This window comes from Mustela lutreola, chromosome 16 (genome assembly GCF_030435805.1).
Source record: "Mustela lutreola isolate mMusLut2 chromosome 16, mMusLut2.pri, whole genome shotgun sequence".
Lineage (NCBI taxonomy): Eukaryota > Metazoa > Chordata > Mammalia > Carnivora > Mustelidae > Mustela > Mustela lutreola.
The window spans coordinates 29,677,944-29,703,422 of record NC_081305.1 but is presented as its reverse complement, the minus strand read 5'-3'; the positions used below and the strand labels follow the sequence as shown (position 1 = coordinate 29,703,422).

The 25,479-nt window shown below is 45.2% G+C and overlaps 1 long non-coding RNA gene across 4 annotated transcripts in view; it reads right to left on the bottom strand.

The window, feature by feature from the left end:
- Positions 1-577: 577 nt before the first annotated feature.
- Positions 578-25,479, bottom strand: part of LOC131818424 (uncharacterized) — a 39,237-nt gene continuing 14,335 nt past the window's right edge. For 2 of the 4 annotated variants that reach the window (XR_009348814.1, XR_009348817.1), the window contains 3 exons: positions 13,984-14,048; positions 11,186-11,336; positions 578-10,428 (listed from right to left, as the gene is read on the bottom strand). This is a non-coding gene — a long non-coding RNA (uncharacterized LOC131818424). The remainder of the gene's footprint in view (positions 10,429-11,185; positions 11,337-13,983; positions 14,049-25,479) is intronic. The other 2 variants (XR_009348815.1, XR_009348816.1) reach the window with 2 other exon arrangements.

Sequence of the window (25,479 nt, the reverse complement as noted above, 5' to 3'; positions counted from 1 at the left end):
TGGGCTAGCTGGTGGGAAAACTGTCAGAAAAAAATGACAGGGAGCGATTCTGTTTGGGACTTACCTTCAGCTCGCTGTGTGATGCCGGCCAGCTGACTTTTCTCTGGGCCTATTTCCTCATCTGTAAAATGGGGTGAGGGAAGAGAGAAGAGGGTCCTGAGAACCCTCTTTTGCTCTGGGAATCCAGCAATGATTTGGGAACAGTTTTCCTGATTTCAAAAACAGTGTAGCCTCTCCTTCCCACCTACACACTGGAAAGAGAAACTCACGCATTTCCCAAGCTAAAGCAGCCCTCTTTCCTTCCCAATAGAACTTTGATTTTGCTCTGAAGTCAGCTTCCTGCTTCTCGGAGTCAGGACCCCAAAGTACGAGTCTTCTAATGCCAGTGTCTTGGCTATTGACGGTGTTTTGCGAATTGTGTTTATAGGAATCAAAGTATGCTTTTGGCTTTAAGGTTTGAATATCTGTTCTGTTTTGTTTTGAAGAAAAATGACGGATATCAGCCCTTAGAAAAATCAGCTCACTTCAAGACCTCCATGGCATTATTGCCTTCTTTAATATTGCTGACAGTCTCTCGCAAATGTATCACAAGCTGGCATTTATTAGTGCGAGGCACAAGTAAGGGGCATGTTATTTGATTTGAATAACAGCTCGGAGCTACAGTTTGAGTCCAGAAATATATTAGTCAGAAACAATCTCATTTAATAACACAGAAACTAATAAAAGAAAAGTATTCCAACTGATTCAGAATTGAATTTATGAATATTGCTTTAGCAGGATTAATGATCAAAACCCCAACCTGTTTGTCACGTTATAACTGACTTTTCCATTTAAATGCAAAACCAGGAGTCAATGAGTCCAAAGGATTGTATATTGCTTTGAAGAAAACCAGTTCATTTTACATGTAAGCTTCCAAATTGGCAATAAACTTTAATTACAGGGTCAGATAATCAAATTATAATCAAATAGCCTCACATAAAAATCTATGTTTGAAATTAATGAGATACAAGGCTGCCACTTGGTATCAGTGCACCTCTGTAACTTACTAACAGACATTTCATTTTCATTCAAAAGTCACCTTAAGGACTTTCTCCTCAATTTCCACTGTGTCGCTTAATTTGATTTGGAAAACATTTTATTCTTAGACCATACAGCCCTTCGGATTTTCATATCCATCTCTGCATTTTACCCTCCTCTCAGTGCGGAGGAGGTCTGTTTTATAATTGACAGTGGGATTTCCAAATTGGCACCCTTGTAAACCTTTCCAACCGTGAGGTGGGTACATATCAATCCGGATCTGGGAAGAACTTTCAGCTTGGTGTCCGGCGTCACCTGACAGAGGCATGCTGTCCACACCACCGGGCTGAGTGGCCTGGGATGCTTTGCCAGAGGAAAAAAATGTGGGTAGTTCACAATTACTTGAATGATTTTGAAGTTGACAAATACATTGGCAAGTGAATGGCATCAACGCTTAGACAAGACGTTCCCTGGCTTATGATGGATAGACTTATGATTTTTTGGACTCTTAGATTTTGCAAAAGTGGTATGCATTCAGCAGAAACTGTACTTGGAATTTTGAATTTGGGTCTTTCCCCCGGCCTAGCGATATGTGGTTAGGATCCTCTCTTGCAAGGCTGGGCAGCCCCACCATCATGAGGGTCAACAACCGACCAACACACCAGCATCCATTCTGATTGTCACTTGCAGGGCGACCTTCAGTAACTCACATGAGATTTCCAACACGTTATTATAAAATGGGCTCCGTGGGAGATGATTTTGGCCAACTGTAGGCTAGGGTAGGTATTCTGAGCGTTTCCAAGTAGGCTAGGCTGAGCGACGACGTTGTGTAGGTGAGGTGTATTACAGACATCTTCATCTTAGAATGTTTTTTTGTTTTGCTTTGTTTTTATGATTTTATGTATTTGACACAGAGAGAGACAGCAAGAGAGGGAACATAAACAGGGGGAGTGGGAGAAGGAGAAGCAGGCTTCCCGCTGTGCAGGGAGCCCGATTCGGGGCTTGATCCCAAGACCCTGGGATCATGACCTGAGCTGAATGAAGGCAGATGCTTAACTGACTGAGCCACCCAGGGCCCCTTTGGGATGGGTTTATCAGCACATCACTCCATGGTAATTTGGAAAGTTCTGTACTGCTCCAAGGTCTCGTTGGATACCAATAAGCGGAACACTCAGTTGTGTAATACAGAGTTAAAACCTTCCCATTTTATCTTTAAAAGCTCTTTCTTTGCCTGGCTCAGTGGCGGGAGATTTTGTTTGTTTGTTTTGTCAGAATGAGGAAGAGCCAGAGGCTGAGGAGACGTTTAGAGATTGGAATGTACAATGGACCCTCTTCTGGTGCTGGGAAAATCGTGGCCCAGAAAAAGTATGGGGAGTTGCTCAGTTGCATTCAGGACCTTGGACCTATTGAAATGTCAACCTCAAAATACTTGCATTGTTGCTTGAAGCGAAAGGCTATCTGGTTTGGAGATGGACAGGCAGAAGGTAGGTGACCGTGTAAGTTATTTCTGTCGGTGTAATTAGATCTTGGCCGTTTTGTCTGGCACGCTCAAGGGTCCCACTCTGAGCTGTGTGGCGTATCCATTACTTCTGCCTCCGGTCTATCAGTAATAAGGAGATCCTTGCTGCCTCGAGCTTTCCTGGTGGGAGCCCAAACAGACGAATTGAAGCCTGGGGGCAGTTCCATCCAACAGGGGCATGCCCTCAGTGTGAGGGTGGAGGGAGGGTGCCTGGCAGGTGGTCCCCTGGCGTACTCCTGGGGTGCCATGAGATGCTGGCCCACACTCTGGGGTAGCTAGGACAACACCATCTCTGCGTGACCCAGAGCCTGAGCCTCACCCATGCTCTCAGCATGACGCATGTGCAACAAAGGGAAACTGCCAGGATGCCAAGGTGATGAGAATATTCCATAAAAACAGAGAGGCCCCGGGCATCCGCCCACGCGGCCCTGCTCTGTGCAGCTGCGCGCGCGGGCCAGGCACCTGGGGTGGAACCATGCCTCTCGTTCTCCTAAGTGTGAATCAGACAGAAAAGAGCAAGGTCTACTTTCTCCTGCTCTTAACTCCCCTTGCCATCTCCCCTTTGGGGGGGGGGGTCTTCTTGCTCCCTAAGGACTAAACACCTGTTCTGCTACATGGATGGCAGGGCTCCGGCCCATCCCCATCCCCCACCCCAAAGCCTGTGACCTTGGTTGGGTGACCCTTGTCACTGTATCCCCTTCCACCCAGAGGTGACATCAGGCCCTAACATTCTGGGGTTCTCTGCTACTTTCTTTTCCCTCTTTTTGTGACTAAGGGGAGAGAGTCTATTAGGTACCCCCTAAAATCAAAGACACATAATTTAGTTTCTCCTTTTCAGCTGAAGCTGGTTATTTCCACCTCTTCTCTTTCCAAAACTCACCCCAAATGACTTTAGCTGCGCAGTCCCCGGGTAAGATCTGCTTCTCACTATCCCTCGAGTCATTTCCTCCCCGTATGAACCCAACAACTGGGGGGATGCATATGGAAGAACGTCTCAGATCCACAGAAAATGATCTGCACGTCTTCCCTAAGCCACGTATTGATTCCGTAGATCACACCTCACACTTGAGAGGCGCCAGGATTTTTTTTTTTTCAAAGACCTAATGAATGTAATTGCCTCCAGAGGAGCCCAGCTCAACCTTGCAAACCATGCAGGGCCAGGCGAAGCACCTGTGAACACAAATGGTGGGTAGGATGTGGAAGAAGGAGAAATGAACGAGCGGCGACTTTAATCCTGGCCAGCGGTGAGTTATGGGTGATGAGCTAGCATGACTCTCTGTCTCTTCATCTGCCCAGCTTGTGGTAATGCTCTGCTGGCTAAATCCTTAGCAGTTCCAAGCATGTCCGGCTGCCTGTCTTCCAGAGGCATTCCAGTCTGAATCACCTACGAGGTACAGAATGTACCAAAAAATAAAAACCCCATTCCGAACGGCTCTCGCTCCCTCCCTCTGGGTCCTTGAGGCTCAGCCAAGGTCCCCTTCACACAGCCATCGCCATCACGCTTACCACCTTCTGAAGTGGCCAACAATTGGCGCTTCTCCACCTAGATGCTGGTGGTGATATGACAGAAGTTCTAGGAGATCAACCCTGAATGGCGATTTGATGTATTGTGTCAGAGGCCTCCATGGGAAGTGCCCTCTGGCCAAGCACTCCCACAGCCAGTGGTTCAATTGAAGGAATATCATCCGTACGAAGCTTTCAGTTGTGAGATATGGGGACTCTGGCCTGGGCTAAATGATGGTACATTTATATAAAAGGATTCTCTGAAGCCATTCAAAATTATGCAGAAGAATATGCAGTGACGTGAAGAATGATCAGGTCCTGTGGGTAGAGAGACTGGAGAACCACTGGCAGAAAGACAAAGTTCGTTCCGGGCCATGTTGAGCTTGGTCCACCACCAACTGGTCATCCTTGGTGGATGGGATGATTAACGCCTTAGATTTACTATTCCTTTTGTCTTGTTTTCCAAGTTTTCCACACAAACGTAATTGTTGTGATCCCCCTTTTTTTTAACAGGAAAAAGCTAATTACACCTCTGAGGAAAAAAATGGAAAAGGACAAAAATCTCCCCCGTATGGAACCAACGCCCAGCTTCCATTGCACATGTCATGTGCAATCAAAGGATTGCGCGTCACAAGGTTTCGGAGGCCTCCTAAGCTCCATCTCCGCTGGTGTCCCTGGGCTTTCTCCTTGCCTTTTTTTCTGACCCATGTGGGTGTTCCAGGCAACCAGAGGAAGTAGCAGACGTTCTCTGATGAGTCAATTATGGGACGTATTTGGCCTGACGGGGCACTGCGCCCATCACAGAGGCCGGCGCAGGGAAGGTGGCTAATTACATGTTTATTCAGTGAATGAAAGAGAATGCGATCTTGCTATCTTAAGGGCTTTTATTTGTTCTGTTGTTAAAAAAGAAAAAAAAAAAAGTGAAGGAGAAAAAAAAAAAAAAAACCCGTTTAATTCTGTTCATTACAAACAGTGGTTTAAAATAGAAACTCCAAACCAATTTTGGCTAAAAGCGTTTCTAGTATATTCTGAACAGCTGCTGTTGTAGACACAGCCTGAAATAAATAACTTCCAGCGTAGTTCCAAAGCCGCGTTGAATAAAGCGCGCAGCTAGGGAGGGAGAGGGCCTTATTAGCATTAATTGCAAGGAGCCTGTGAAACTCCAAAAGGCCTGGCGGTGGCTCACAGAAGACTCCAGCAACGAGCTCCTTCCTCTGGCTGTAGATGGAGCCATAACATCACTGAATGGGGCCCCAGCAGGCACGGTGGGGGTTTCGTGCGGTCAAAGCCAGATGTTTGGAAGTTCTTTGGCTTTAGTTTCTGAGTGTGAACAACCAGGAAACTCAGAGTTTCTTATTTTCTCTGAAGCCGACCGGGCTCCTAGAAGCCAAGATACTGCCTGGGTAGGTTGCGCTCTCCCTGTCCCGGCCATTTTCACGGGCTCTCACCTCCTTCTCTGACACTCTGCTCCAGGGCATTGGGGCTGTCGTCCCAGGTCTTGTCCAGTGACAAGAAAGGCAGGAATTCACGCAGAAGTTCAGCCCTCCCTCTCAGGGGAGCCCGGCCAGACCCACCTGGTGTCCTGGCCCCAGTGAAGCTCAGGTCCGGTGGCCTCAGCGAGCTGGGGGGAGGGCGCCCCTCCTGTTCCCATGGAGAGGCCTACACTTGGCCCTCGGAGGATCCTGAAATGATCTGGCTTTAGAAGCCTCCCAGACGGGGTGCGCCCTTCGTTCTTCTCTGTCTTGTCTCGCCCCCCTTGTCTGGCATGGCAGGGGTACAGATCACTCCTCCCAGGCCCGAGGACCCTAGAGCAGGCCAAGGGAGCTGAGGCTCACCGGGCCTGCCCTGATGCTCCTCCAGGCCCAGCTCACATGCCCCCTCTTTCCTGCAGGCTTCCATGCTTGCCTCCAATGGGAATTCCTCTCTCTCTCCTGGGGAAGGACTTCACAAGGGCGCACATACCGTATTCATCCTGGCTTCCGGCCACTTGGGTGCACGTCTGTATATAAGAATCATGTGAAGGATTTCTTGTTTTTCCTGGTACACAGGGGCCTTTCCCATTCCCTCGGGACACTCTTCCTAGGCTTCCTGTAGCAAGAGAAGGAAGGGTGTATATCAGGGACCATGAGCTGCCAGAGTGACTTCCTATCCGTTGGGGGATGGGAAGGTCTCTGGCAAAAATGACAGCTTCAGGCAGGTGCTGGGTCTAGAGGACATCCTCACTTCCCTGAGGTGAGGCGGCAGGCCCTTAGGCCCAGGGCGGGGAAGGCAGAGGGAGAGTTGAAGAAGATGGGGGCACAGATGCCTCTGGGTCCTTGAGAAGCGGTTGTGGCCGCACCCCCCCCCACCACAGACCCTTGCACCTGCCTGTCTCTGGCCTCAGGGTTTCCGCAATAGCTCCGCCCTCCCACAGGCCAGGCCAGAGTGCTGGGGAACTGATTCCAGGCAGTCCTCACCTCAGGACGGACAGAGCTGGGGGATCAGTACCCCAGGTCTCCTCCCCTCCCATGGAGTCACTGTATGTGGTTTCCAGGGAGACTGAGCTCCGGTAGCCCGCTGGGTCACGGGTACCCGCTCTGGCCCTGCCTCACTGCCACCTGCCCGCTGGCTTTGGGGACCACGTCCAAAGATCCCGTGCTCTAATGAGGCCACAGTGACCCGACATGCCCTCCTCCCAGGGCCTGTCTCCTAAGCCCCACCCTCCCTCAAGAAACTTGAGGGTAACAAGGGAGAAAGCGGATGGGGGTGTGTGTGCTTTTAATTAGTGATTTGTCCAAGGAGGGAAATCACAAGGTGAGTTTGCGGCTGCCTCCCCCACTGGTGTCCCTCTTCAGTGGCCTTCCTCTCTGTTCTCGCTGCTGGAGGGCAGGGCATGGGCTGTGCTCAGCCTGTAGCCTCCCATGCACCAGGAGCGTCCACAAGGGAGGCTCGTTGAGCCCGATTCAGTCCCCCTGGCATGTGACAAGAAAGGCCTTCAGTTGCAGAGAGAGGTCCCCAGCTAACGGCCAGCACGGAGCACAGGGACCACAGCCCCCAGAACTGAATTCTGCCAGCGACGAGGAGGAGCTTGGAGGCAGATTAAGAAGCCAGGCCAGCTGACACCTTGGTTTTGGCCTTGAGAGACCCTGAGCCGAGGCACCAGTGAAACCCACCTGGAATTGTGACTAGGACTACGAGGCCATGAATTTGGGTTGTTCTAAGCCACTGATTGTGAAGTAATTCGTTACAACAGCAACAGGAAGCTGATCAGTAGGTTGTTATGGCCAGGGAGGGCCACTCTTTATGGCAACTTTGATATCATGAAATGCAATCTCTCTAGAAACGCCCTGCGGGCTTCTGTCTGTCCTCCAGGGCACAGGGGTCAGAAGAGGAGGGCTCCCTATCAGGATGGCTTGCTGATGAAGAAAGTTGGAAGCTCCTTCAAGCCCTAAGCACCCAGACGTGGCTTCATATCCCGCGTGGCTTTAGGTGGCTTTAGTAGGATGCGGCGACGAGGTGGGACAGGAGGTGACCTCTGGAGACGACTTCGCATCAGAGCTTGAGCACTCTTTGCTGACTTTGCTCACTTCCCTGTGGCTTTCGGCAGGGACCGCCCAGCATTGTGCCAGCAGGTCTGGTTGTGTGGTTGGAGAAATGTCCCATGAGCATGACCGACCGTGCCCTGTCCAGTTCATCGTTTAGTCCAGTGGGATGAAGATATACTGGGGGGTTAGTTTCAGGTTTCCTTGTGCTCCTGGGCTCCTCCTCACCCAAGCAACAGGTCCTTAGAATCTAGGACTGGAATATTGCTTTTCCTTCTCAAACTTCTCTGCTTCGATAGATTCATAAGCTAATGGTAGCGACAGCTGTGCAGTGGAGCTGTTCAGTTATGTCCCGGGTTGTGGTAGGGACAGGAGGTCCCACGCTGGTCCCCGCAGAGGGTAAGTAGCATCGTCCAGCCCCCAGAATGGAGGAAGTGGGAGGTGGTTTCCTGCCTTAGTCACCGAGCTCTGTGGGATCTACTTCTTGTCGTGGGTAAAAAGACCTCCAGTACTTTGGCCTTGACTCTCACATCTCTCACTGGTCACCATAAAAAGACTGTAAGCTAGAGAAGCCAACAAGTGTGGGTTTGGAAAAGCACGTCCCCTGAGGGGTTCACTGGAGACTGACCCTGGGGCAGTGGGACCTGGACCCCAGTTTGGACTCTACCTTGCACTCTTGCCCCCATCCCTGCCCACAACGCCCTGGCCCTCTTCTTCCTCACAAGAGAAGACACCAGACCCCCTTAGATAGTGTCTGTGGTTCTTTTTGGCTTTAGAATCCTAGGATTTAAAAAAAAAAAAAAAGTCTGGAAGAACAGACACTAGTTGTTTACAGCTGTAGTCTCTGGTGGAAGGAAGAGGAGTGCAGAAGACTAATTGTCTAGCTCCAGTGTTTTTTATAGCTTTTACATATTATGCAACAAAACATTTTCATTTTTTTAAGCAAGATCTTATTGTTTTCCTCTCTGAAATAAATACGTCCTATTATGGAAAACTGCAAACATATATAACAGCCCAGAGTACGAGACATGAACTCCTACATACCCATCATTCAGCTACCACAATGATCAGCCTAGCCAGTCTTTTTTCCGTATCTCTACCTATTCCCCCACCTATTTTTATTTTAAAGCAAATCCAAGACACGACCTCATTTGGTTCAATAAGCATTTCACATTTCTAATTAGAAATAAAAAGAATTACTTGACTCATCCTGAAACTAAATACCTCCATACACTCCTATCGAGCAGAATAGGCTGAAAATGATACGTAACTCAGTCTTCGAGGGATTGGGATGAAACCAAATGAATCATGAAGGATGTTTAATACAAAGGAAAGAATCTCTAACAGTGGAATTTCACATATCTGCGAGAGAGGCTGTATTTCGAGGCAAGGAATGGGAGAATATTGTCAGCTACTCTACTGTCGATTGTCAGTCCTGTAGGGTAAATAGCTATTATCTGCCCCAGCTTCTTCTTTTTTTTTGTTTTTTTTTGTAACTTATACATCAAATCCCTCAGTAAGTACTGAAAAATTATTTTAAAGATCTCTCAGGAGTTCAGCAGCCTCTTTCCTCTCATCAGCAAATGGGAAGTCTGGAATTCCTGTGACTATCCCATGCCATCACCCTCATCAAATTGTGCCTTATGAAATGTCCACTTGGACGCACAGCCCCACCTGTTACCCGCTGGGATCCCTCTTTGACTCCATTTCAGGGGTGAACTGTTCTCCTGCTTTGTTCATTTGGATTAGAGACCCCATGACGTTCGACCTGGATCACATTTTTCCTTTTCTTTTTCAAAACAATAAAACTGTTTTGGAGGGATTCTGGACTACATTAGATGATCATTTTCAATTTTCATGCAAGACATATGGAAAGACTCACCTCCACTTACAGCTTATTCCCTGAGACTGTCTGACCCACAGCTGACACTCCAGAATGAAAAAGCCCTTCCAGGCAGTCACATTTCCCACCCCTGTCCTGCACTGACCTCAGCTCAAGTCAAAACTCACAGAAATGAGGGACTTTGATGATCGGGGCCATTGAGATCTTCAGTCCAGGGGTGTCCCCCCTCCTCACTGACGCCGGCCGGGGCTCCCCAGACTCTGTGAAGTGAGGTTGGGGAGGAGGTAGCACAGGTGTTTCTGTTCTTTTTTTTCTTTGGGAGAGGGAGAAAGACCAGAGGGAATAGTTCTGTTTGGCTGTGGTGCTTCCTTTTTGTCTACTCGAGTTAATGGAGAAAGGCCATAGAATGCTGTCTACCAGGCTCTTCCGTTTTCCTCGCAGATACGTATGTAAATTACTCCAACACAGGGAGTTTCAATGGCTGAGTCAACGTCTGACTGAACTTCAGTAAGCTTCCAGAATTGAGGTGTTGGGTCTATTTTGCATCATTTGAAAACGCAGGCTTGCACACGACAAGTTAAGGGGTGACAGAAGTAAAGACAGACAAGATCATCTACCGAGGATGGGAGTCATGGGGTGGGAGCTGGAAAACTCGGTGCCTGTGCACCAGGCTTACGAGCCTTTGATCTGCAGATGAGCGTAAAAGCCAAAGCAACCTGCGATAGGGGGTTTTTAAAGGACGGGTTCTCTAGGAGGAAGGAGAGACTGGCTCCGTGGCAGCAGGTCATTGGCAAGGGAGAGGTCTACAGAGTGTGCTCAGAAGACAAAGCGAGGCTTAAGGCTGCTCTGGTGGGTGGGTGGGTGGGGCGCTGGGAGACAATGGGGAGGAGACATTTTGCTATGGATATTCTGGACGCTCTCTGAGCCTTCCCCAGAGCCCCTGATGAAGCAGGTACTTGCTTCCAGGTTGCTCTTGGTTGTTGCATGGGACACTGAAGAGTTGTGATGTTGATGGATGGCGGGCCCTGAGCAAATGCAAATAGATTTGGGTTAGAGCTGTCGGGACGTTACACCCTTCAGGAAGAGGGAAGAAAGGCAAAGTGCAGAAACCTGGGAGACAGGTTTCCCCTAAAAAATGAGCTATGGCCTGTGGTTGGAGGACCATGAGTGGCTCATGGCCTGGTTGCCTCCGGTTCGGCCCCCCTCCCACGCCCCGGCCCAGGGATCCAGGACCGTCAGTCGTCCCCCCAGCAGTGTGTGGAAAATGGGCCCTGCAGGAAACCCCCCACCGAGCAGCTGGGGGAGCAGCTTTCCCTGCTTCGTGCAGGGAGCTGCACGGACTCAGACCTCCGTGCTGGGCTGGGGTGTCCCGTGCAGGCAGGGAGGAGGGGGAGTTGACCATGAAGGACAAAGGCACATGTCAGCAAGTCCTACATCCCTCAGGCTGGGGGACTTGGCGGGCCAGCTGGAGTTTCCTGGCATTTGGTTCTGGAGTAGGTGAGGCCAGCTGGCTCCGGAGAATTTTGTAAAGCTTATGTCAGCCTGTGTCTTGGGGTCTTGTTTGCTGCCTGGGAGGTGATGGTGCCGGCTGGCGGAGTCCCAGCGGGTCCTTTGGGGGCCCACGTGGAGGCTCTGGACACCGACAGGGTCTTTCGAGCCAGGAAAGGATGGGGGACAGGCAGATGGGGCTGGGGATGGAACTTGGGGTGGGTCTGACAGCCAGAGCTGGTCTCCAGGCCTCAAGCAAGTCATCCTCCCTGGAAGGAAAGAATTCTTACTGACCTAGAGGACAGAAGGGGAGGGCTCCTGCCTCCCTCCTACTGCGAAGCATTCTGCAGGAACCGTGCCCTCCCGGGGGGCCTCTTCCACACAAAGTGTGAGACAAGCTTTGAAAAGGCATTCTTGACCCAGTACCTGCACAAAGGCTTCTTCTCTGGAAACAAACCCAAAAAAATGCGCTAAAGCTCAATTTTTATGCAAACACTGAAGAAGGCCGTCTTCCTGCATTATTATCACGAGACATGCTCCATCCCAGGTCCAGTCTGGGTCAGGGGAAGTTTGGAGGTTTTCCTCTGAAGCCAGGAGATCTGAGTCAAGGGACATGTGTGCCCACTTGACTCCCACTGTTCCGGTCTTCAACATCATTTACACTTAAAAACCCAAAGTTGCTCCCTCTTTGGAGCAAAGGGATCTTTTCCCGGGGACTTTCCAATCCCTCCAGTGCTCCTGAGAATGGAAGCATCCAGTGCCCCTCAGAGTCAGTCCAAGAACGTCCTCAGCCCCGTGCCTCAGGCACAATAAGATGACCAGGGGCCCTGTCTGCCTACTCAACGCCAAAAAAATAAACTCACCACAGGCCAGGAGGTGGTAAGAGTGGCTGATGGCCACGGAGGGCTTAGCGAGTGCTGGGCACTCTTCTAAGTGCTCCGCGTGGAAGACTCACTTGCCCTGCAGTAATGCCTCCTGGAGGTAGTACTATTTATTTATTTTAAAAGATTTTATTTATTTATTTAAGAGAGAGTGCACGAGCGGAGGGAGGGGCAGAGGGAAAGGGAGAAGTAGACTCCCTGCTGAGCACAGAGCCACACAGGGGACTCAATCCTGGGATCCTGGGATCACGGGCTGAGCCAAAAGCAGATGCCTAACCCACTGAGCCACCCAGAACGAGCGCTGTTTATGATGCTCACTCTGCAGAGGGCGAAATCGGCCTGGAGAGACCATGACACACGCGCTGGGTCGTGTCGCCAGGGAGCAGAGGGGACTGGGATCCAAATGCTTCTCTCCCCGTCCTTACATACTCAGGGGCTTTGGGTTCGTGCTGTGGCATCGGGAGCTGAGCCCCCTCTGGGGAAGGGGTCTTGGTGAGGGGACCAGCAATACTTAGGGAGGAGGGGCCAGAATCAGATGCTTCCCAGAAGCCCCTGGGGCTCTGGAACCGGAAACCCTGAATGAGCAGCATCACCACTGTGTGCCCGTCCTTGCTTCCAACAGTACTCCCACTCCCTGCCCCCTGCCCACCCCAGAAGGGAGGGATGTGGCAGCTTGGAGCGTCTTTCCCCAGCATTGGCTCCACACCAGGCCCAGCACTCAGAGTTGAGAACAGAGGTGAAAGCACATGGCCCTTAGTACAGGTGACCCAGACCTGTGCACCCATGGGTGATGTGGGGAGGCGAAAAGGCTGGTGGGAAGGTGGGGGCCACTGTAGCCCACCGGCATGTTGGCAGAGTTGCACACAGAGGGAAAACCCTTCTGGTATTTGGAGATCCCTCTTCAATGCGGACTGAGAAAGGTGTCTGCCCCTTGGGCATGCCCTCGAGGAAGAGGTTTGGACAGAGAAGCGTCCAACCAGGCTGCGTGGAAAAGAGCAGGACTTTGGGGTTATCTGTGGGACCTTGAGAAGGACTTTAGTGTCCTGGAAAGAGAAATGAAGGGCCCCCAGTGCTGTCTTCAGTTGGCCGTTCCCTGTGAGGGTCTGAGGCAGGCACTGGCTAATGAGCTCTTGACAATGGGAGGACTAGAAAATTCCCATTTATTTATTTATTTATTTATTTATTTATTTTAAGATTTTATTTATTTATTTGAGAGAGAGAGAGGGAGAATGAACCGGGGGAGGGGCAGAGGGAGAGGGAGAAGCAGACACCCCACCGAGCAGGGAACCTGACTCAGGGCTCGATCCCGGGACCCCAAGATTTTAGCCTGAGCCAAAGGCAGATGCTTAACTGACTGAGCCACCCAGATGCTCCTTGAAACTTCCAATTTAAAGTTGGTTTCTGCTGGCACAGTAATTACTGGTTCTAGTTATCTTCTGCTCCCCTGATCCTCTCTCCCCAAGACCCAAAGTAAGAGTGGGTCCCCCACAGTAGTGCACAGGCACTGGTAGTGCCCTCCCAGCCAGTGACCTGTGGCAGAGGCCGGAGGTGGGCCAGGGAACCATCAGGAGAGGAATGACCACAGAGGGACAGGCTGCAGGGCCCCTGACCCTGATTCTTAAGAAATCCTGTTTTCCTCCACCATCCTGGAAGGTGAATCTGGAAAGGGTGGGCGGGAAGATAGAGGCTGGATCCTGTTACTTTCCAGCGCAAGGATCAGGTTTGGGATGGGGTCAGGTAGGTGAGAGCCACTTGCCCCAGCACCTTCGAGAGTATGCACTCCAAGACCCAGCTGTCAAGAGAAATCCTATTTTCATGCAATGTTTAAAAAACCCAAGTACAAAAATCTATGATGAACAGACTCCCGCAATTTTAAATACAGACAGGATATCAGTATACGACTAATTTTTCCTTTTGCCTCCGGCTCTGATATAGCTGAGCAATGCACTGTTCTGGAGCCTTCTTTATTTATCATGCTGGTAATTTATTCATCTTGGATTTTTTCTGCATTAATTTTGATATTTAAAATACTGCATTAAAATATGATTTCCTTTGATGGCTGAGCTTTTGGCACCCCATGAAATGTTGTGCCCGGGCGAGTGTCTCCTGGCATTGCCTGGTGGCTCCAGACATTTTATTTGGCTTTATTTCAAGGGTAACCCATGAGCCTGGGGGTTCATGGGGAAGGGCCACCACCTGGGTGATACTCACTCTTGCAGAATCCCTTCAGAGACTGGGTCAGCTCTGACACATGTCTCGCCTCCAGCCTGTTAGTGCTGACAAATGACAAAAATAAAACAATTTAGCAATGACTCAGATGTCCTTTATCCGAGAGCCGACAGTCCATTCATGGGGGGCGGTGCACAGTGTCTCACGTGCAGTACAGCCCTCTTCCTGGGGGCTTTGGGACAATGGGAGCTTTATGGAGGGGTCGGGGAGACAAGGCAGAAGCAGGGCAAGGTGGGCCCACCTTGCCTAGGGTGACCCACTTTCCCATGGGAAGGTAAGTTAGCCCGAGTTGAGTCGGAGGACTGATTGGTGATGCTCTGTTTCCTTGGCAGGAAGGCATTTCCCCTAAGCGCCCCTGACTTAGGTTTAGATCTGTGACGTGGGCCAGGCCACTGGGGTGGCCTCTGTTCTGTGGGTCCCGATCCACAAATGACCTTTATCAGTGCCCGGACTGCGACAAACCCATGTTCACACATCACTGCAGGCAGCAAAGCTGAGGTCTCCCCGGGCACAGATGGTGGGCACTGAGCCAAGGGACACCCCCCCCTCCCCAATCCATGAGGGAAGTGTTAGGTGGGGGAGGCCGGGTAGAGGCGGGTTGATTTGATTTTGTCTCAACGGGAACTTTCTTTGGATCTCTTTCCCTGACTTCACTGCACATTTCAAAACAACATTCTTTTATGAACAAGCACCAGGACATCAAATACTTCCACACCCTATGCTAGAACGGCTTCAGGCCATGTTGTTCTTTTTCTTTTAAATAGTTCCATGTAAAATCAGATGTTAACTCTCTCTGAATAAACCCAAGTGGAAAGGGTTTTTCTTTTCTTTAATAACACCAATGACGATCAGAACAGGTGGAAAGAATATGTGCCCTTAACACATAGAGCCCAGTGGTTTAGAAGAAAAACACTAAGTTGTTACATATGTAACAAACAATCCTTATTTATTGATGGTGAGAAAAATGAACAACAAAGCTCGGTGGGAAAGTACTACAGGAAATGTATGAGCAGGAAGGATGATTTATGTCTTTGAATGGGGCCTATTTCTTTCATAAATGGGTTTTGTTTTGCATCTTGGTCAATGCCAGCTCAGCCCTACTTTTTCATGATGAAAGCGTGTTTTGGGAGTCCATCGTTCATCGCAGCTTTGGAAACTCCTCTTCAGCCAACAAGCCATGAAATAGACTCAGGTTCTCCAATGATGGACATTACAGTCCGCACCTCGGCCACCCCTACACTCTCCCCATAGTACTGTGCGGGAAAGGAGTCCGTCAGAGAAAGGATCCCACAGTGGGTTGGAGGTGGAAATAGATCATTTTGCAAGCAACATTCTGCAAGGGGACTCAAGACCTAGGATTCTAGACCTGGTTTCTTTATCTCATTTTTTTCCCTTAACACACTGCATGAGAGAGTAGTGTCTCTGACAGACACTGAGAACGGTATGGGTGGTGGTTTCGACTACAACCAAACCACCTCAGAGCATTCATGGTTTTCTATCCCTCGCAAGACTGCCTCTCTCAAGCTGGCGTCGCACAGTGTCTGCAAACACTTGGACTTCATACAGAGGGCTGGAAGGAACTTCAGAAGAACTCTAATTTTTTTGTTAAAGGTGATCAAATGGGGTGTTAACACGCTTCATGCTGCCAAAGGGTGAGTTAAAGTCGGAAGAGCTTTCCATGTGTAGACACGGGCCTGAAAGAGCTCCAGAAACATTTGTCACGAACCTTGTGAAACTCTGAACATTGGAAGCTAACCAGCTTATAACAACACCTACTTTTCTCTTGGTGAATTCGGGCCAGACAAGGAACAGCCCCTACCTGCACACCCGACAGAATTCTCCCTGCGTTCACTCTCTGAGGGGGAACTTCCATGTCCACCAGCGGACCTGGTGTGATACTGGCCCTGGGCCTTTCTTCTACAACCCAGTGATTTATCTGACTTTTCTGACGTGCTCTCTGCCAAACATTCGGTTTGTGGTGGTTGTGTTTGTTTATTACTTTGTTTTTAAAGCTTTTTATCTCACAAATACTGTATCTATTTTAGAAGAATGAGAAAATGCAAATAAAGAAAAAAGGAGAAATAGAGATGGCCTGTAATTCTAGAGGTAGCCAACCGCTGACACTTGGGAATACACATTTCTAGACTTTTTGTATGAGTATGTACACACCAAAGTAGCTCTTCTTCATAGCAAAGATGGGGTCACACAGTATATACTGTTGTATTCCCTGGTCTTTCATTGTTTGAGAATATGCCGATATTGGCAATGACTCTTCTGTCTGGGCTAGGCTCTCATTTGAATTCCTTTCAATAAACACAGAATTTTCAGGGTATCAGAGCTGGGGACCCATCAAGTGTGTATTCCTCTGCCCTTTGTTCTCTATCAAGGAGGATCCTAAGCTTTGCTTTTGGCCTTTTGCTAGAAGTGGGAGTATTTTCAGTTTGTAAAGAGCCGTAAATGTTCCCACAGTCCTGGGTCCCCCACCTGCCTGTGAAAACAGCAGTTAGCCCACCAACCACAGCCATACTCCATGAGCATGACTGGGTCAGTGATTCAAGGGGACTGGGTGGTGCCACTTTCTGTTCTCAGTTAGGATGGGTTGAATTCTGCTACAAAAACCAACCTCCAAATTTCAGTGTCTTAAGAAAAAAAAAAAGGTTTATTTCTCATGTCCACCTTATTCCACACATCCTCACTTTGGAACATAGACTCATAGCATATCCACTATCTTGAACATTGTCTGCTGGATTACGTGTCAGAAAGAAAAGAGTTTTTATTGGACAAATTCTCTACCTTTGAAGTTATCACAGGTCATAGTTTACCATGTTTTGCCTGAACTGCAATCCTTCCAGGCACCAATAAAACAGTTGTTCTACAGTTGAATGTTTGACCTCTAAGCCAGTGCCATGTATTTTCCTTTGCGATGGTGTCATCATTTCCTAGGTACTAATTTCTGTAACAGTCAGGAGAGGCTAGGTTATGCTGTGGTAATAAACAACCCCAATAATCTCCCTCATACTCTACATCTATTGAAGGTTGCCTACAGTCTAGGCCATCTCTGTATTTGCATGATTGTTAAGGTCAGAAAAAGAAAAGGAGGCAAAATCTACACTCTGAAAAAGTTTCTGCCACATTTCATTGACTAAAGGAGGTCATACGGCCACATCCAACCCCAAAAAGTAGACCGGCAATTCTATCTATATGTCTAAAATGAGGAAAATAAGAAATATTTTATAAACGGCAATGATTACCTAATGTTCTATTACCTTTGTTGGGAGTGGAATGGGTTCATGGTAATATTTGGTCATAGCTCCCCTATATTATTAATGGCAGGTTTTTTTTAATTTTTAAAAAATTTTATTTAATTTATTTGATAGAGATTACAAGTAGGCAGAGAGGCAGGCAGAGAGGGGGGGAAGCAGGCTCCCTGCTGAGCAGAAAGCCCGATGCAGGACTCGATCCCAGGATGCTGGGATCATGACCTGGGTTGAAGGCAGAGGCTTTAACCCACTGAGCCACCCAGGTGCCCAATGGCAGGTTTAATGGAGAGTTTCTAGCCAGTATTTTTCCCTTCAGCCTGAATAATTTCCTATAGGATTCCTTGTAGAGCAGGTCTGCAGGTGACATTTTCTTATCTTTTATTTATAGAAAAGGTTTACATTTTGCCTCATTATTTTTTAAGGATTTTATTGATTTGACAGAGAGAGACACAGCAAGAGAGGGGGAGTAGGAGAGGGAGAAGTAGGCTTCCTGTGGAGCAGGGAGCCCAATGCAGGGCTCGATCCCAGGACCTGGGATCGTGACCTGAGCCGAAGGCAGAGGCTTAATGATTGTTCCACCTAAGCACCCCATTTTGCCTCATTCTTGAAGGATATTTTTGTTGGATATAGAATGATGGGTTGACAATTTTTTCCCCCCTCAGCATTTTAAAGTTTGGTTATACTGTCTGCTGGCCTCCATCTTTTTCTAGTGATGAGCCAGAAGTTATCTGTGGCCTTGCCCCTTTATATGTAATATTGCCTTCTCTTTGACTACTTAATATTTTCTCTGCATTTTTGTTTCCATCAGTTTGAGTATGATATGCTTAGGTGTGCTTTACTTTCTATGTATCCTGCTTTGGTGTATCCAATATTTTTCCCATTTCCTCTCTCTCCTCTTTATTTCCCCACAGACCAGTGACCTCTGTTCACTTTAAAAATCTTTTATCCTTGGTGCTCCTTAGTTCTTATTGATACCTTTTTTTTTTTTAAGATTTTATTTAATTATTTGACAGACAGAGATCACAGGTAAGCAGAGAGGCAGGCAGAGAGAGGAAGGGAAGCAGGTTCCCTGCTGAGCAGACAGCCCAATGCGGGGCTCGATCCGAGGACCCTGGGATCATGACCCGAGTGAAGGCAGAGGCTTCAACCCACTGAGCCACCCAGGCACCCCTTATTGATACCCTTTAAAAAAAAAATATGTTCTATTATTATTGATACATTTTAAACCCACTAACTCTTTTGTTATGTATGGTCAGCTCTGCATTTTTTACTTCAGATTTTAATTTTTGGTTCTAGAATTTCCTCTTGGTCCTTTTCAACTGTTCCTATTTCACTGCTCAGATTTCCTATCTGTTAATTTATTATAAGCATATCTTTACATTATTGAACATAGTTATACTAGCTCCTTTAAAATTCTGTTTGCTCATCCCAATATCTGGGTCTTCTTAGGGTTAATGTCTTCATTTGCTACCTTCTGTCTTGAGTGTGGATTACATTTTCCTGTGCCTTTCTATGTCTAGTAATTTTGGTTAATATCTTACATTTTATGAATGATATCTTGTAAAGTCCCTGGGTTATTTTCCTCCGAAGATTCTTGATTTTTTTTTGTTCCTCTTAATTAGCAGTTACTTCAAACTCCAAATTCTCTCTCTTCTGTGGTGGGCAGCAACTGGAATCTCAGTTGAGTTATTGTAATCTTCATTGGACTGATCGAAATCTGCTCCATGAATGTGTAGGTCAGGGGCAGCTAGAGATAGAAGCAGGGTTTATATACTGAGTTTAGGCTCTCCCTCTGTGGATCTCTTCTTTTCACAATCCTCCCCACACTGTTTTGCAACTGCTGTGGTCATCCTAAACTTCTCTTAATATTCATGACTCCTAAACTGAAGGTCTCTGAGTTTTGGCCACTTGTAGTGGCTGACTAAGGCCTGCCCTCAGGCAAATGAGTTCAGGTGTGAGTGTGTGTGTGTGTGTGTGTGTCTGTGAGAGAGAGAGAGAGAGAGAGAGAGAGAGACATAGAGAGAGAGAAAGAGAGAAAAGGAGAGACGGAAAGAGAGTAAGAATGAGAGAAAGAGAACATTTATTTGGTTTATGCCTGCTTTGGGACTTCCTCCAGCACATTCAGATATTTGTATTTTTATATTTTATCCAGAGGTTTTAGTTATTATTCTGCCATTACTACAGTGCAATCCTCTTAAAAAAAAATGAAGAGAATTAACATAGAGTGATTAAATAATTCTATACATTACTTAGTGCTCATGAAGATAAATGTACTCTTAATCACTTTTATCTATTTTACCCCTTCTCCACCCACCTCTCCTCTAGGAACCACCCATTTGTTCTATTTTGGGGCCACCTGGGTGGCTCAGGTCATGATCCTAGGGTCCTGGGATCGAGCCCCACGTGGGGCTCTTTGCTCAGTGGGGAGCCTCCTTCTTCCTTCCCATTCCCCCTGCTTGTGTTACTTTTCTTGTTAACTCTGTCTGTCAAATAAATACATACATTTAAAAAAAAAGAATCTATTTTTGTTTTTATCTCTTTTCCTTTGTCTGTTTTGTTTCTTAAATTACATGTATGAGTGAAATCGTATGGTATTTGTCTTTTTCTGATTGACTTCTTTCACTATGCATTATACCCTGTAAGTCCATTCATACTGTCACAAATGGCAAGATATCATTCCTTTTTATGGCTGAAAATTAGAATACCTGAGTGACATTCCATTGTGTATATGAATCTTATCTTCTTTACCCATTCAGCTATGGAAGGAAACTTGGTTGCTTTCATCTCTTGGCTATTGTAAATAATGTTGCAATAAACATACGGATGCACATATTTTTTCAAATGAGTGTTTTCATTTTCCTTGGGTAATTATCTAGTAGTAAAATTACTGAATCATATGGTAAGTATATTTTTAATTTTTTGAGGAACTGTTTTCCACAGTGGGTGTACTAACTTGCATTCCCACCATCACTGCACATGGGTTTCTTTTTCTTCACATCCTCATGAACACTTGTTATTTCTTGTCTATTTGATTCTAGCCATTCTGACAGGTCTAAGATGACATCTCATTGTGGTTTTGATTTGCATTTCTCTGATGGTGAGTGATGTTAAGCATCTTTTCATGTGCCCATTGGCTATCCATCTGTCTTCTTTGGAAAAATGTCTATTCATGTTGTCTGCCCACTTTTTAATTGGATTTTTTGGGTGTTGAGTTGTATAAGTTCTTTATATATTTTGGATTTTACCTTCTTATTATATATAAAATTTGCAATTTTTCCCCCATTTAGTAGGTTGTCTTTTAGTTTTGTTGATGGTTTCCATTGCTATGCAAAGCTTTTTGGAATATTCCCAATAATTTAATTTGCTTTTGTTTCCTTTGCCTGAGGAGACATTTCTAGAAAAATGTTTCTGTAGCCGATGTCAAAGAAATTACTGCCTATGATTTTTTTCTAGGAGTTTTGTGGTTTCAGGTCTCATATTTAGACCTTTAATCCATTTGAGTTTATTTTTGTATATGGTGTAAGAAAGTCGTCCAATTTCATTCTTTTGCTTATAACTATCCAGTTTTCCCAGCACCATTTGTTGAAGAAATTCTTTTTTATTTTATTTATTTGACAAAGAGACATAGAGAGAGGGAACACAAGCGGCGGGGAGTGGGAGAGGAAGAAGCAGGTTTCCTGCTGAGCAGGGAGCCCGATGTGATGCAGAACTTGCTCCCAGGACGATGACCTGAGCTGAAGGCAGACACTTCACAACTGAGACACCCAAGTGCCCCAGTCTTTTCCCCATTGTATATTCTTCCCTCCTTTGTTGTAAATTAATTGATAAGCCTGGGTTTGTTTCTGGACTCTCTATTCTCTTCTATTGATCTGTGCATCTATTTTTGTGCCAATACCATAGCATCTTGATGACTACAGCTTTGTAGTATATCTTGTAATCTGGGATTGTGATACCTCCATCTTTGTCCTTCTTTCTGAAGATAGCTTTGGCTATTTGGGGTCTTTTGTGGTTCCATACAAATTTTAGTATTATTTGTTTTAGCTCTGTGAAAAATGTTGCTGGTATTTTGTCAGAGATTGCATTATAAATCTGTAGATTGTTTTGAGTAGTATGGACATTTTAACAATATTTTCCAATCCATTAGCATGGAATATCTTTCCATTTGTTTGTGTCATCTTCAATTTCTTTCATTAATGTTTTATAGTTTTCAGAGTATAAGTCTTTCACCTCCTTGGCTAACTTTATTCCTAAGTATTTTGTTATTTTTGGTACTATTGTAAATGGGATTGTTTAATTTCTTTTTCTGCTAATTTATTATTACTGTATAGAAATTCAATAGATTTCTATATACTAATTTTGTATCCTGCAACTTTACGGAATTTGTTTATAAGTTCTAGCAATTTTTTGGTACAGTCTTTAGGGTTTTCCTTATATAGCATCATGTCATCTGCAAATATGAAAGTGGAAGTTTTATTTCTTCCTTACCAATTTGGGTGTTTATTTCTTTAAGCTGTCTGGTTGCTGTGGCTAGGAATTCCAGCAGTATGCTGAATAGAATGGTTAGAGTGGACATCTTGTCTTGTTCCTGATCTTAGAGAAAAAGCTCTCAGTTTTTCATCACTAAGTATGATGTTAGCTGTGGGTTTTTCATACGTGGCCTGTATTATGTTCATGTATGTTCCATCTGCATCTATTTTGTTGAGAGTTTTTTAACATGAATGAATATTGTACTTTGTCAAGTACTTTTTCTGCATTTAGTGGGATGATCATATATGGTTTTTATGCTTTTCCTTATTAATGTGATAGATCACATTGATTGATTTGTGACCACTGAACTACTCTTGCATTCCTGAAATAAGTCCATTTGATTACAGTGAATGATTTTATAACGTATTGTTGGGTTCAGTTTGCTAATACTTTGTTGAGCATTTTGGTATCTATGTTCATCAGAGATGCTGGCCTTTAGTTTTCCTTTCTTTTCTCTCTCTCTTTTTTCTTTCTTTCTTTCTTTCTTTTTGTAGTATCTTCATCTGGTTTTGGTATTATGGTAATAGATGTAGAATGAACGAATTATAGAACAAATTTGGAAACTTTCTTTCCTCTTCTTCTTCTTCTTTTTTTTTGGGGGGGGCAGTATTTTTGAGAAGAATAGGTATTGACTCCTTTAAATGTTTGGTACAACTCACTTATGAAGCCACCTGGTCCTGGACTTTTATTTGTTGGGAGTTTTTATGGGGGGGGGGTTAATTAATGATTCAATTTCAATTCTAGTAATCAGTCTGTTCAAATTTTCTTTTCTTCTTGATTCAGTTTTGGAAGGTTATATGTTTTTAGGAATTTATCCATTTCTTCCAGGTTGTCCAATTTTTGACATGTAATTTCTCATGGTATTCTCTTATAATCTTTGTATTTCTGTGGTTTTCACTGTTATTTCTCCTCCTTCATTTCTAATTTTATTTATTTGAGGCATCTCTCTTTTGTTCTTGATGAATCTGGGTTAAAGTTTATCAAGTATTTAAATCTTTTCAAAGTATAATCCTCTGTTTACCTTTTAAGACTATAAAATCTAAAAAAAAAGACTAAAATCTGTTAAGTGTTCACAGATCTTTTTCATTCCATTTCATAAGTATCTTCTCCATGTGTCTTCTGTTACAGCCATGTCCCTTCAGAATATCCATACTGAATCATTCAATTCTTCCCATACTGGGGAGAACCTCTCTGTGTGAATCACAATGGATGTCCCATCAGCTCTGGATCTTTCCTCTGTGAAGGATGGAGTACTGCCAAGTTTGCTCGGTCCTATCTCCTGGGTCAGTGTATGTGTGTGTGTGTGTGTGTGTGTGTGTGTGTGTGTGTGTGTATTTTAATGCAAGTCTCTAATCCTGCAACATCTTTCCTCTTATTTACTCAATATAAGTAACTGCTTGACTTCCAAAGTTAAGTTCTCTCTAAAATAATTGAGTCCAGCGTGACAGTGGTCCTGAAACCACACTATCTGTATGTGGAAATAAAAAAATAGAAAATGGAAATAAAAGAATCACAATTTCAAGATGCAGGTGATTTTAGAACTATCTAATTCAATATGCTCACATCAGGTTAAGGTAAAAGATCCAAGGAAGTTGGTTTAATTACGGACATGCTGTCGGTTACTAGCAGAACCAATCAACCTTGTTCAGCAGACTTAGCTGTATCTCTTTTCATATAATTTGAGGCTATATTTTTCTGTCACCAAAGAATCTTATATGAAAGAACTTAATATCTAAACAGCTCCAGGGCTTCAAAAAAAAGCAGAAATGTGAAAATGTAAGTCTCTTCTGCAGTTTTTTAAAAAAAGACTGTAATTTTTTTAGAGCAGTTTGAGGTTCATAACAAAATTGGGTGGAAGGTACAGAGAGTACATAAATCTCTTGCCTTCCCCCAACACCCACTCCCTTATATGCACACGATTCCCCACAATCTACATCCTGTACTGGAGTGGGATGTTTGTTACGACTGGTAAACTTACATTAACATATTATTATCATTCAAAGTCCATAGTTTATATTAGGGTTCACTCTTGGTGTTGGACATTCTATAGGTTTAGACAAATGTATAATAACATGTATCCACCATTATAAGCACCATACGGAATACTTTCACTGCCTTAACTATCCTTTATGTTACACCTATTCCTCCCTCCCTCCCCCTAACCCTGGCAACTGCTGAGCTTTTTCATACTCTCTAGTTTTTTTCTTTGTAGAATGTCATATAACTGGACTCACACAGCACATAGTCTTTTCAGATAGGCTTCTGTTACCTAGTAATATGCATCGAAGTTTCTTTTGTGTCTTCTCATGGCTTTCATGCTGAATAATAATATTCTGTTGTCTGAATGTACCACACTTTATCTACCCATCCACATACTGAAGGATATCTTTGTTGTTCCAGGTTTTGGCATTTATAAATAAAGCTGCAATAATTGTCTATATGCAGGTTTTTGTGTAGACATAAGTTCCAACTCATTAGGGTGAATATCAAGGAGGATGGTTGCCAGATTGTTCCATAAGCATATGTTTAACTTTGTAAGAAACTGCCAAACTGTCCTGCAAAGTGACCATATTGGGGCACCTGGGTGGCTCAGTCAGTTAAGCATTGGCCTTCGGCTCAGGTCATGATCTTCGGGTCCTGGGATCAAACCCTACATCAGGCTCCCTGCTTAGTGGAGAGCTTGTTTCTCCCTCTCTCACTCCCCCTGCATGTGCTCTCTCTGTCAAATAGATAAATAAAAATCTTAAAACAAAAACAAAAACAAAGTGGCCATACCATTTTGCTTTTCTACCGGGAATGTTTGAGAGTGACTATTGTGCTACATTCTTGTGAATCTTGTCAATTCTTACAAATTTTCCAGATTTTGGCCATTCTAGAAGGTATGTAGTGGCATGTCATTGTTGTTTTAATATTTAATTTTCTAATAACATATGTTAAGCATCTTTTCATTTGCTTATCTTCCATATGTATATTTCTTTGATGAGGTGTCCAGATCCTTGGCCCATTTTTAAAATTAGGTTGTTTCCTTATGGTTGAGTTTTGAGTTCTTTTATATTTTGCACAACAGTCCTTTTTCAGACATTTCTTTTGCAAATATATTCTCCCAGTCTTCTTCTTCTCTTGACATGTCTTTTGCAGAGCAGAAGTTTCAATTTTAATGAAGTCCAGCTTCTCAATTATTTCTTTCATGGATTATGCCTTTGATTTGGGGGTCACTGATTTTAATAGCAAAAACAGTGACAATAACAAGCCTAACCCAAGGTGGGATGTTAATTGCCATAAAAGCAATTATATGGTATTGACTAGAGCTTGATGATGATGTTTTATTTGCCATTTAAGGATTCGTCCATGCAAATCATTCCCACATGTAATATGAAAAAATACACATTCACAATTACTTTATCAGTGTAGCTATATTAAATGAAATATCTTCAGTAGAAATAGACCAGGCTGTGTATGTCAATCCTGATTTGAGATTAGCAGGCAGCAGCCACTTCCCAAGCTGCTGTTCCTGACATCTTGCATGAACTCAAAGCCAAGTATTATCAACACAGGTGTTTTTTTTCATTCCCTGGGAAGCTGGTAATGGTGCTCCATGGAAGAATGCCTTCCTTCTCTGTTTCCAGTAGCAGAAACCACAGATGCTAATGACTATAACTCCACATTCATGTTAAATATCAGAATTTATTAA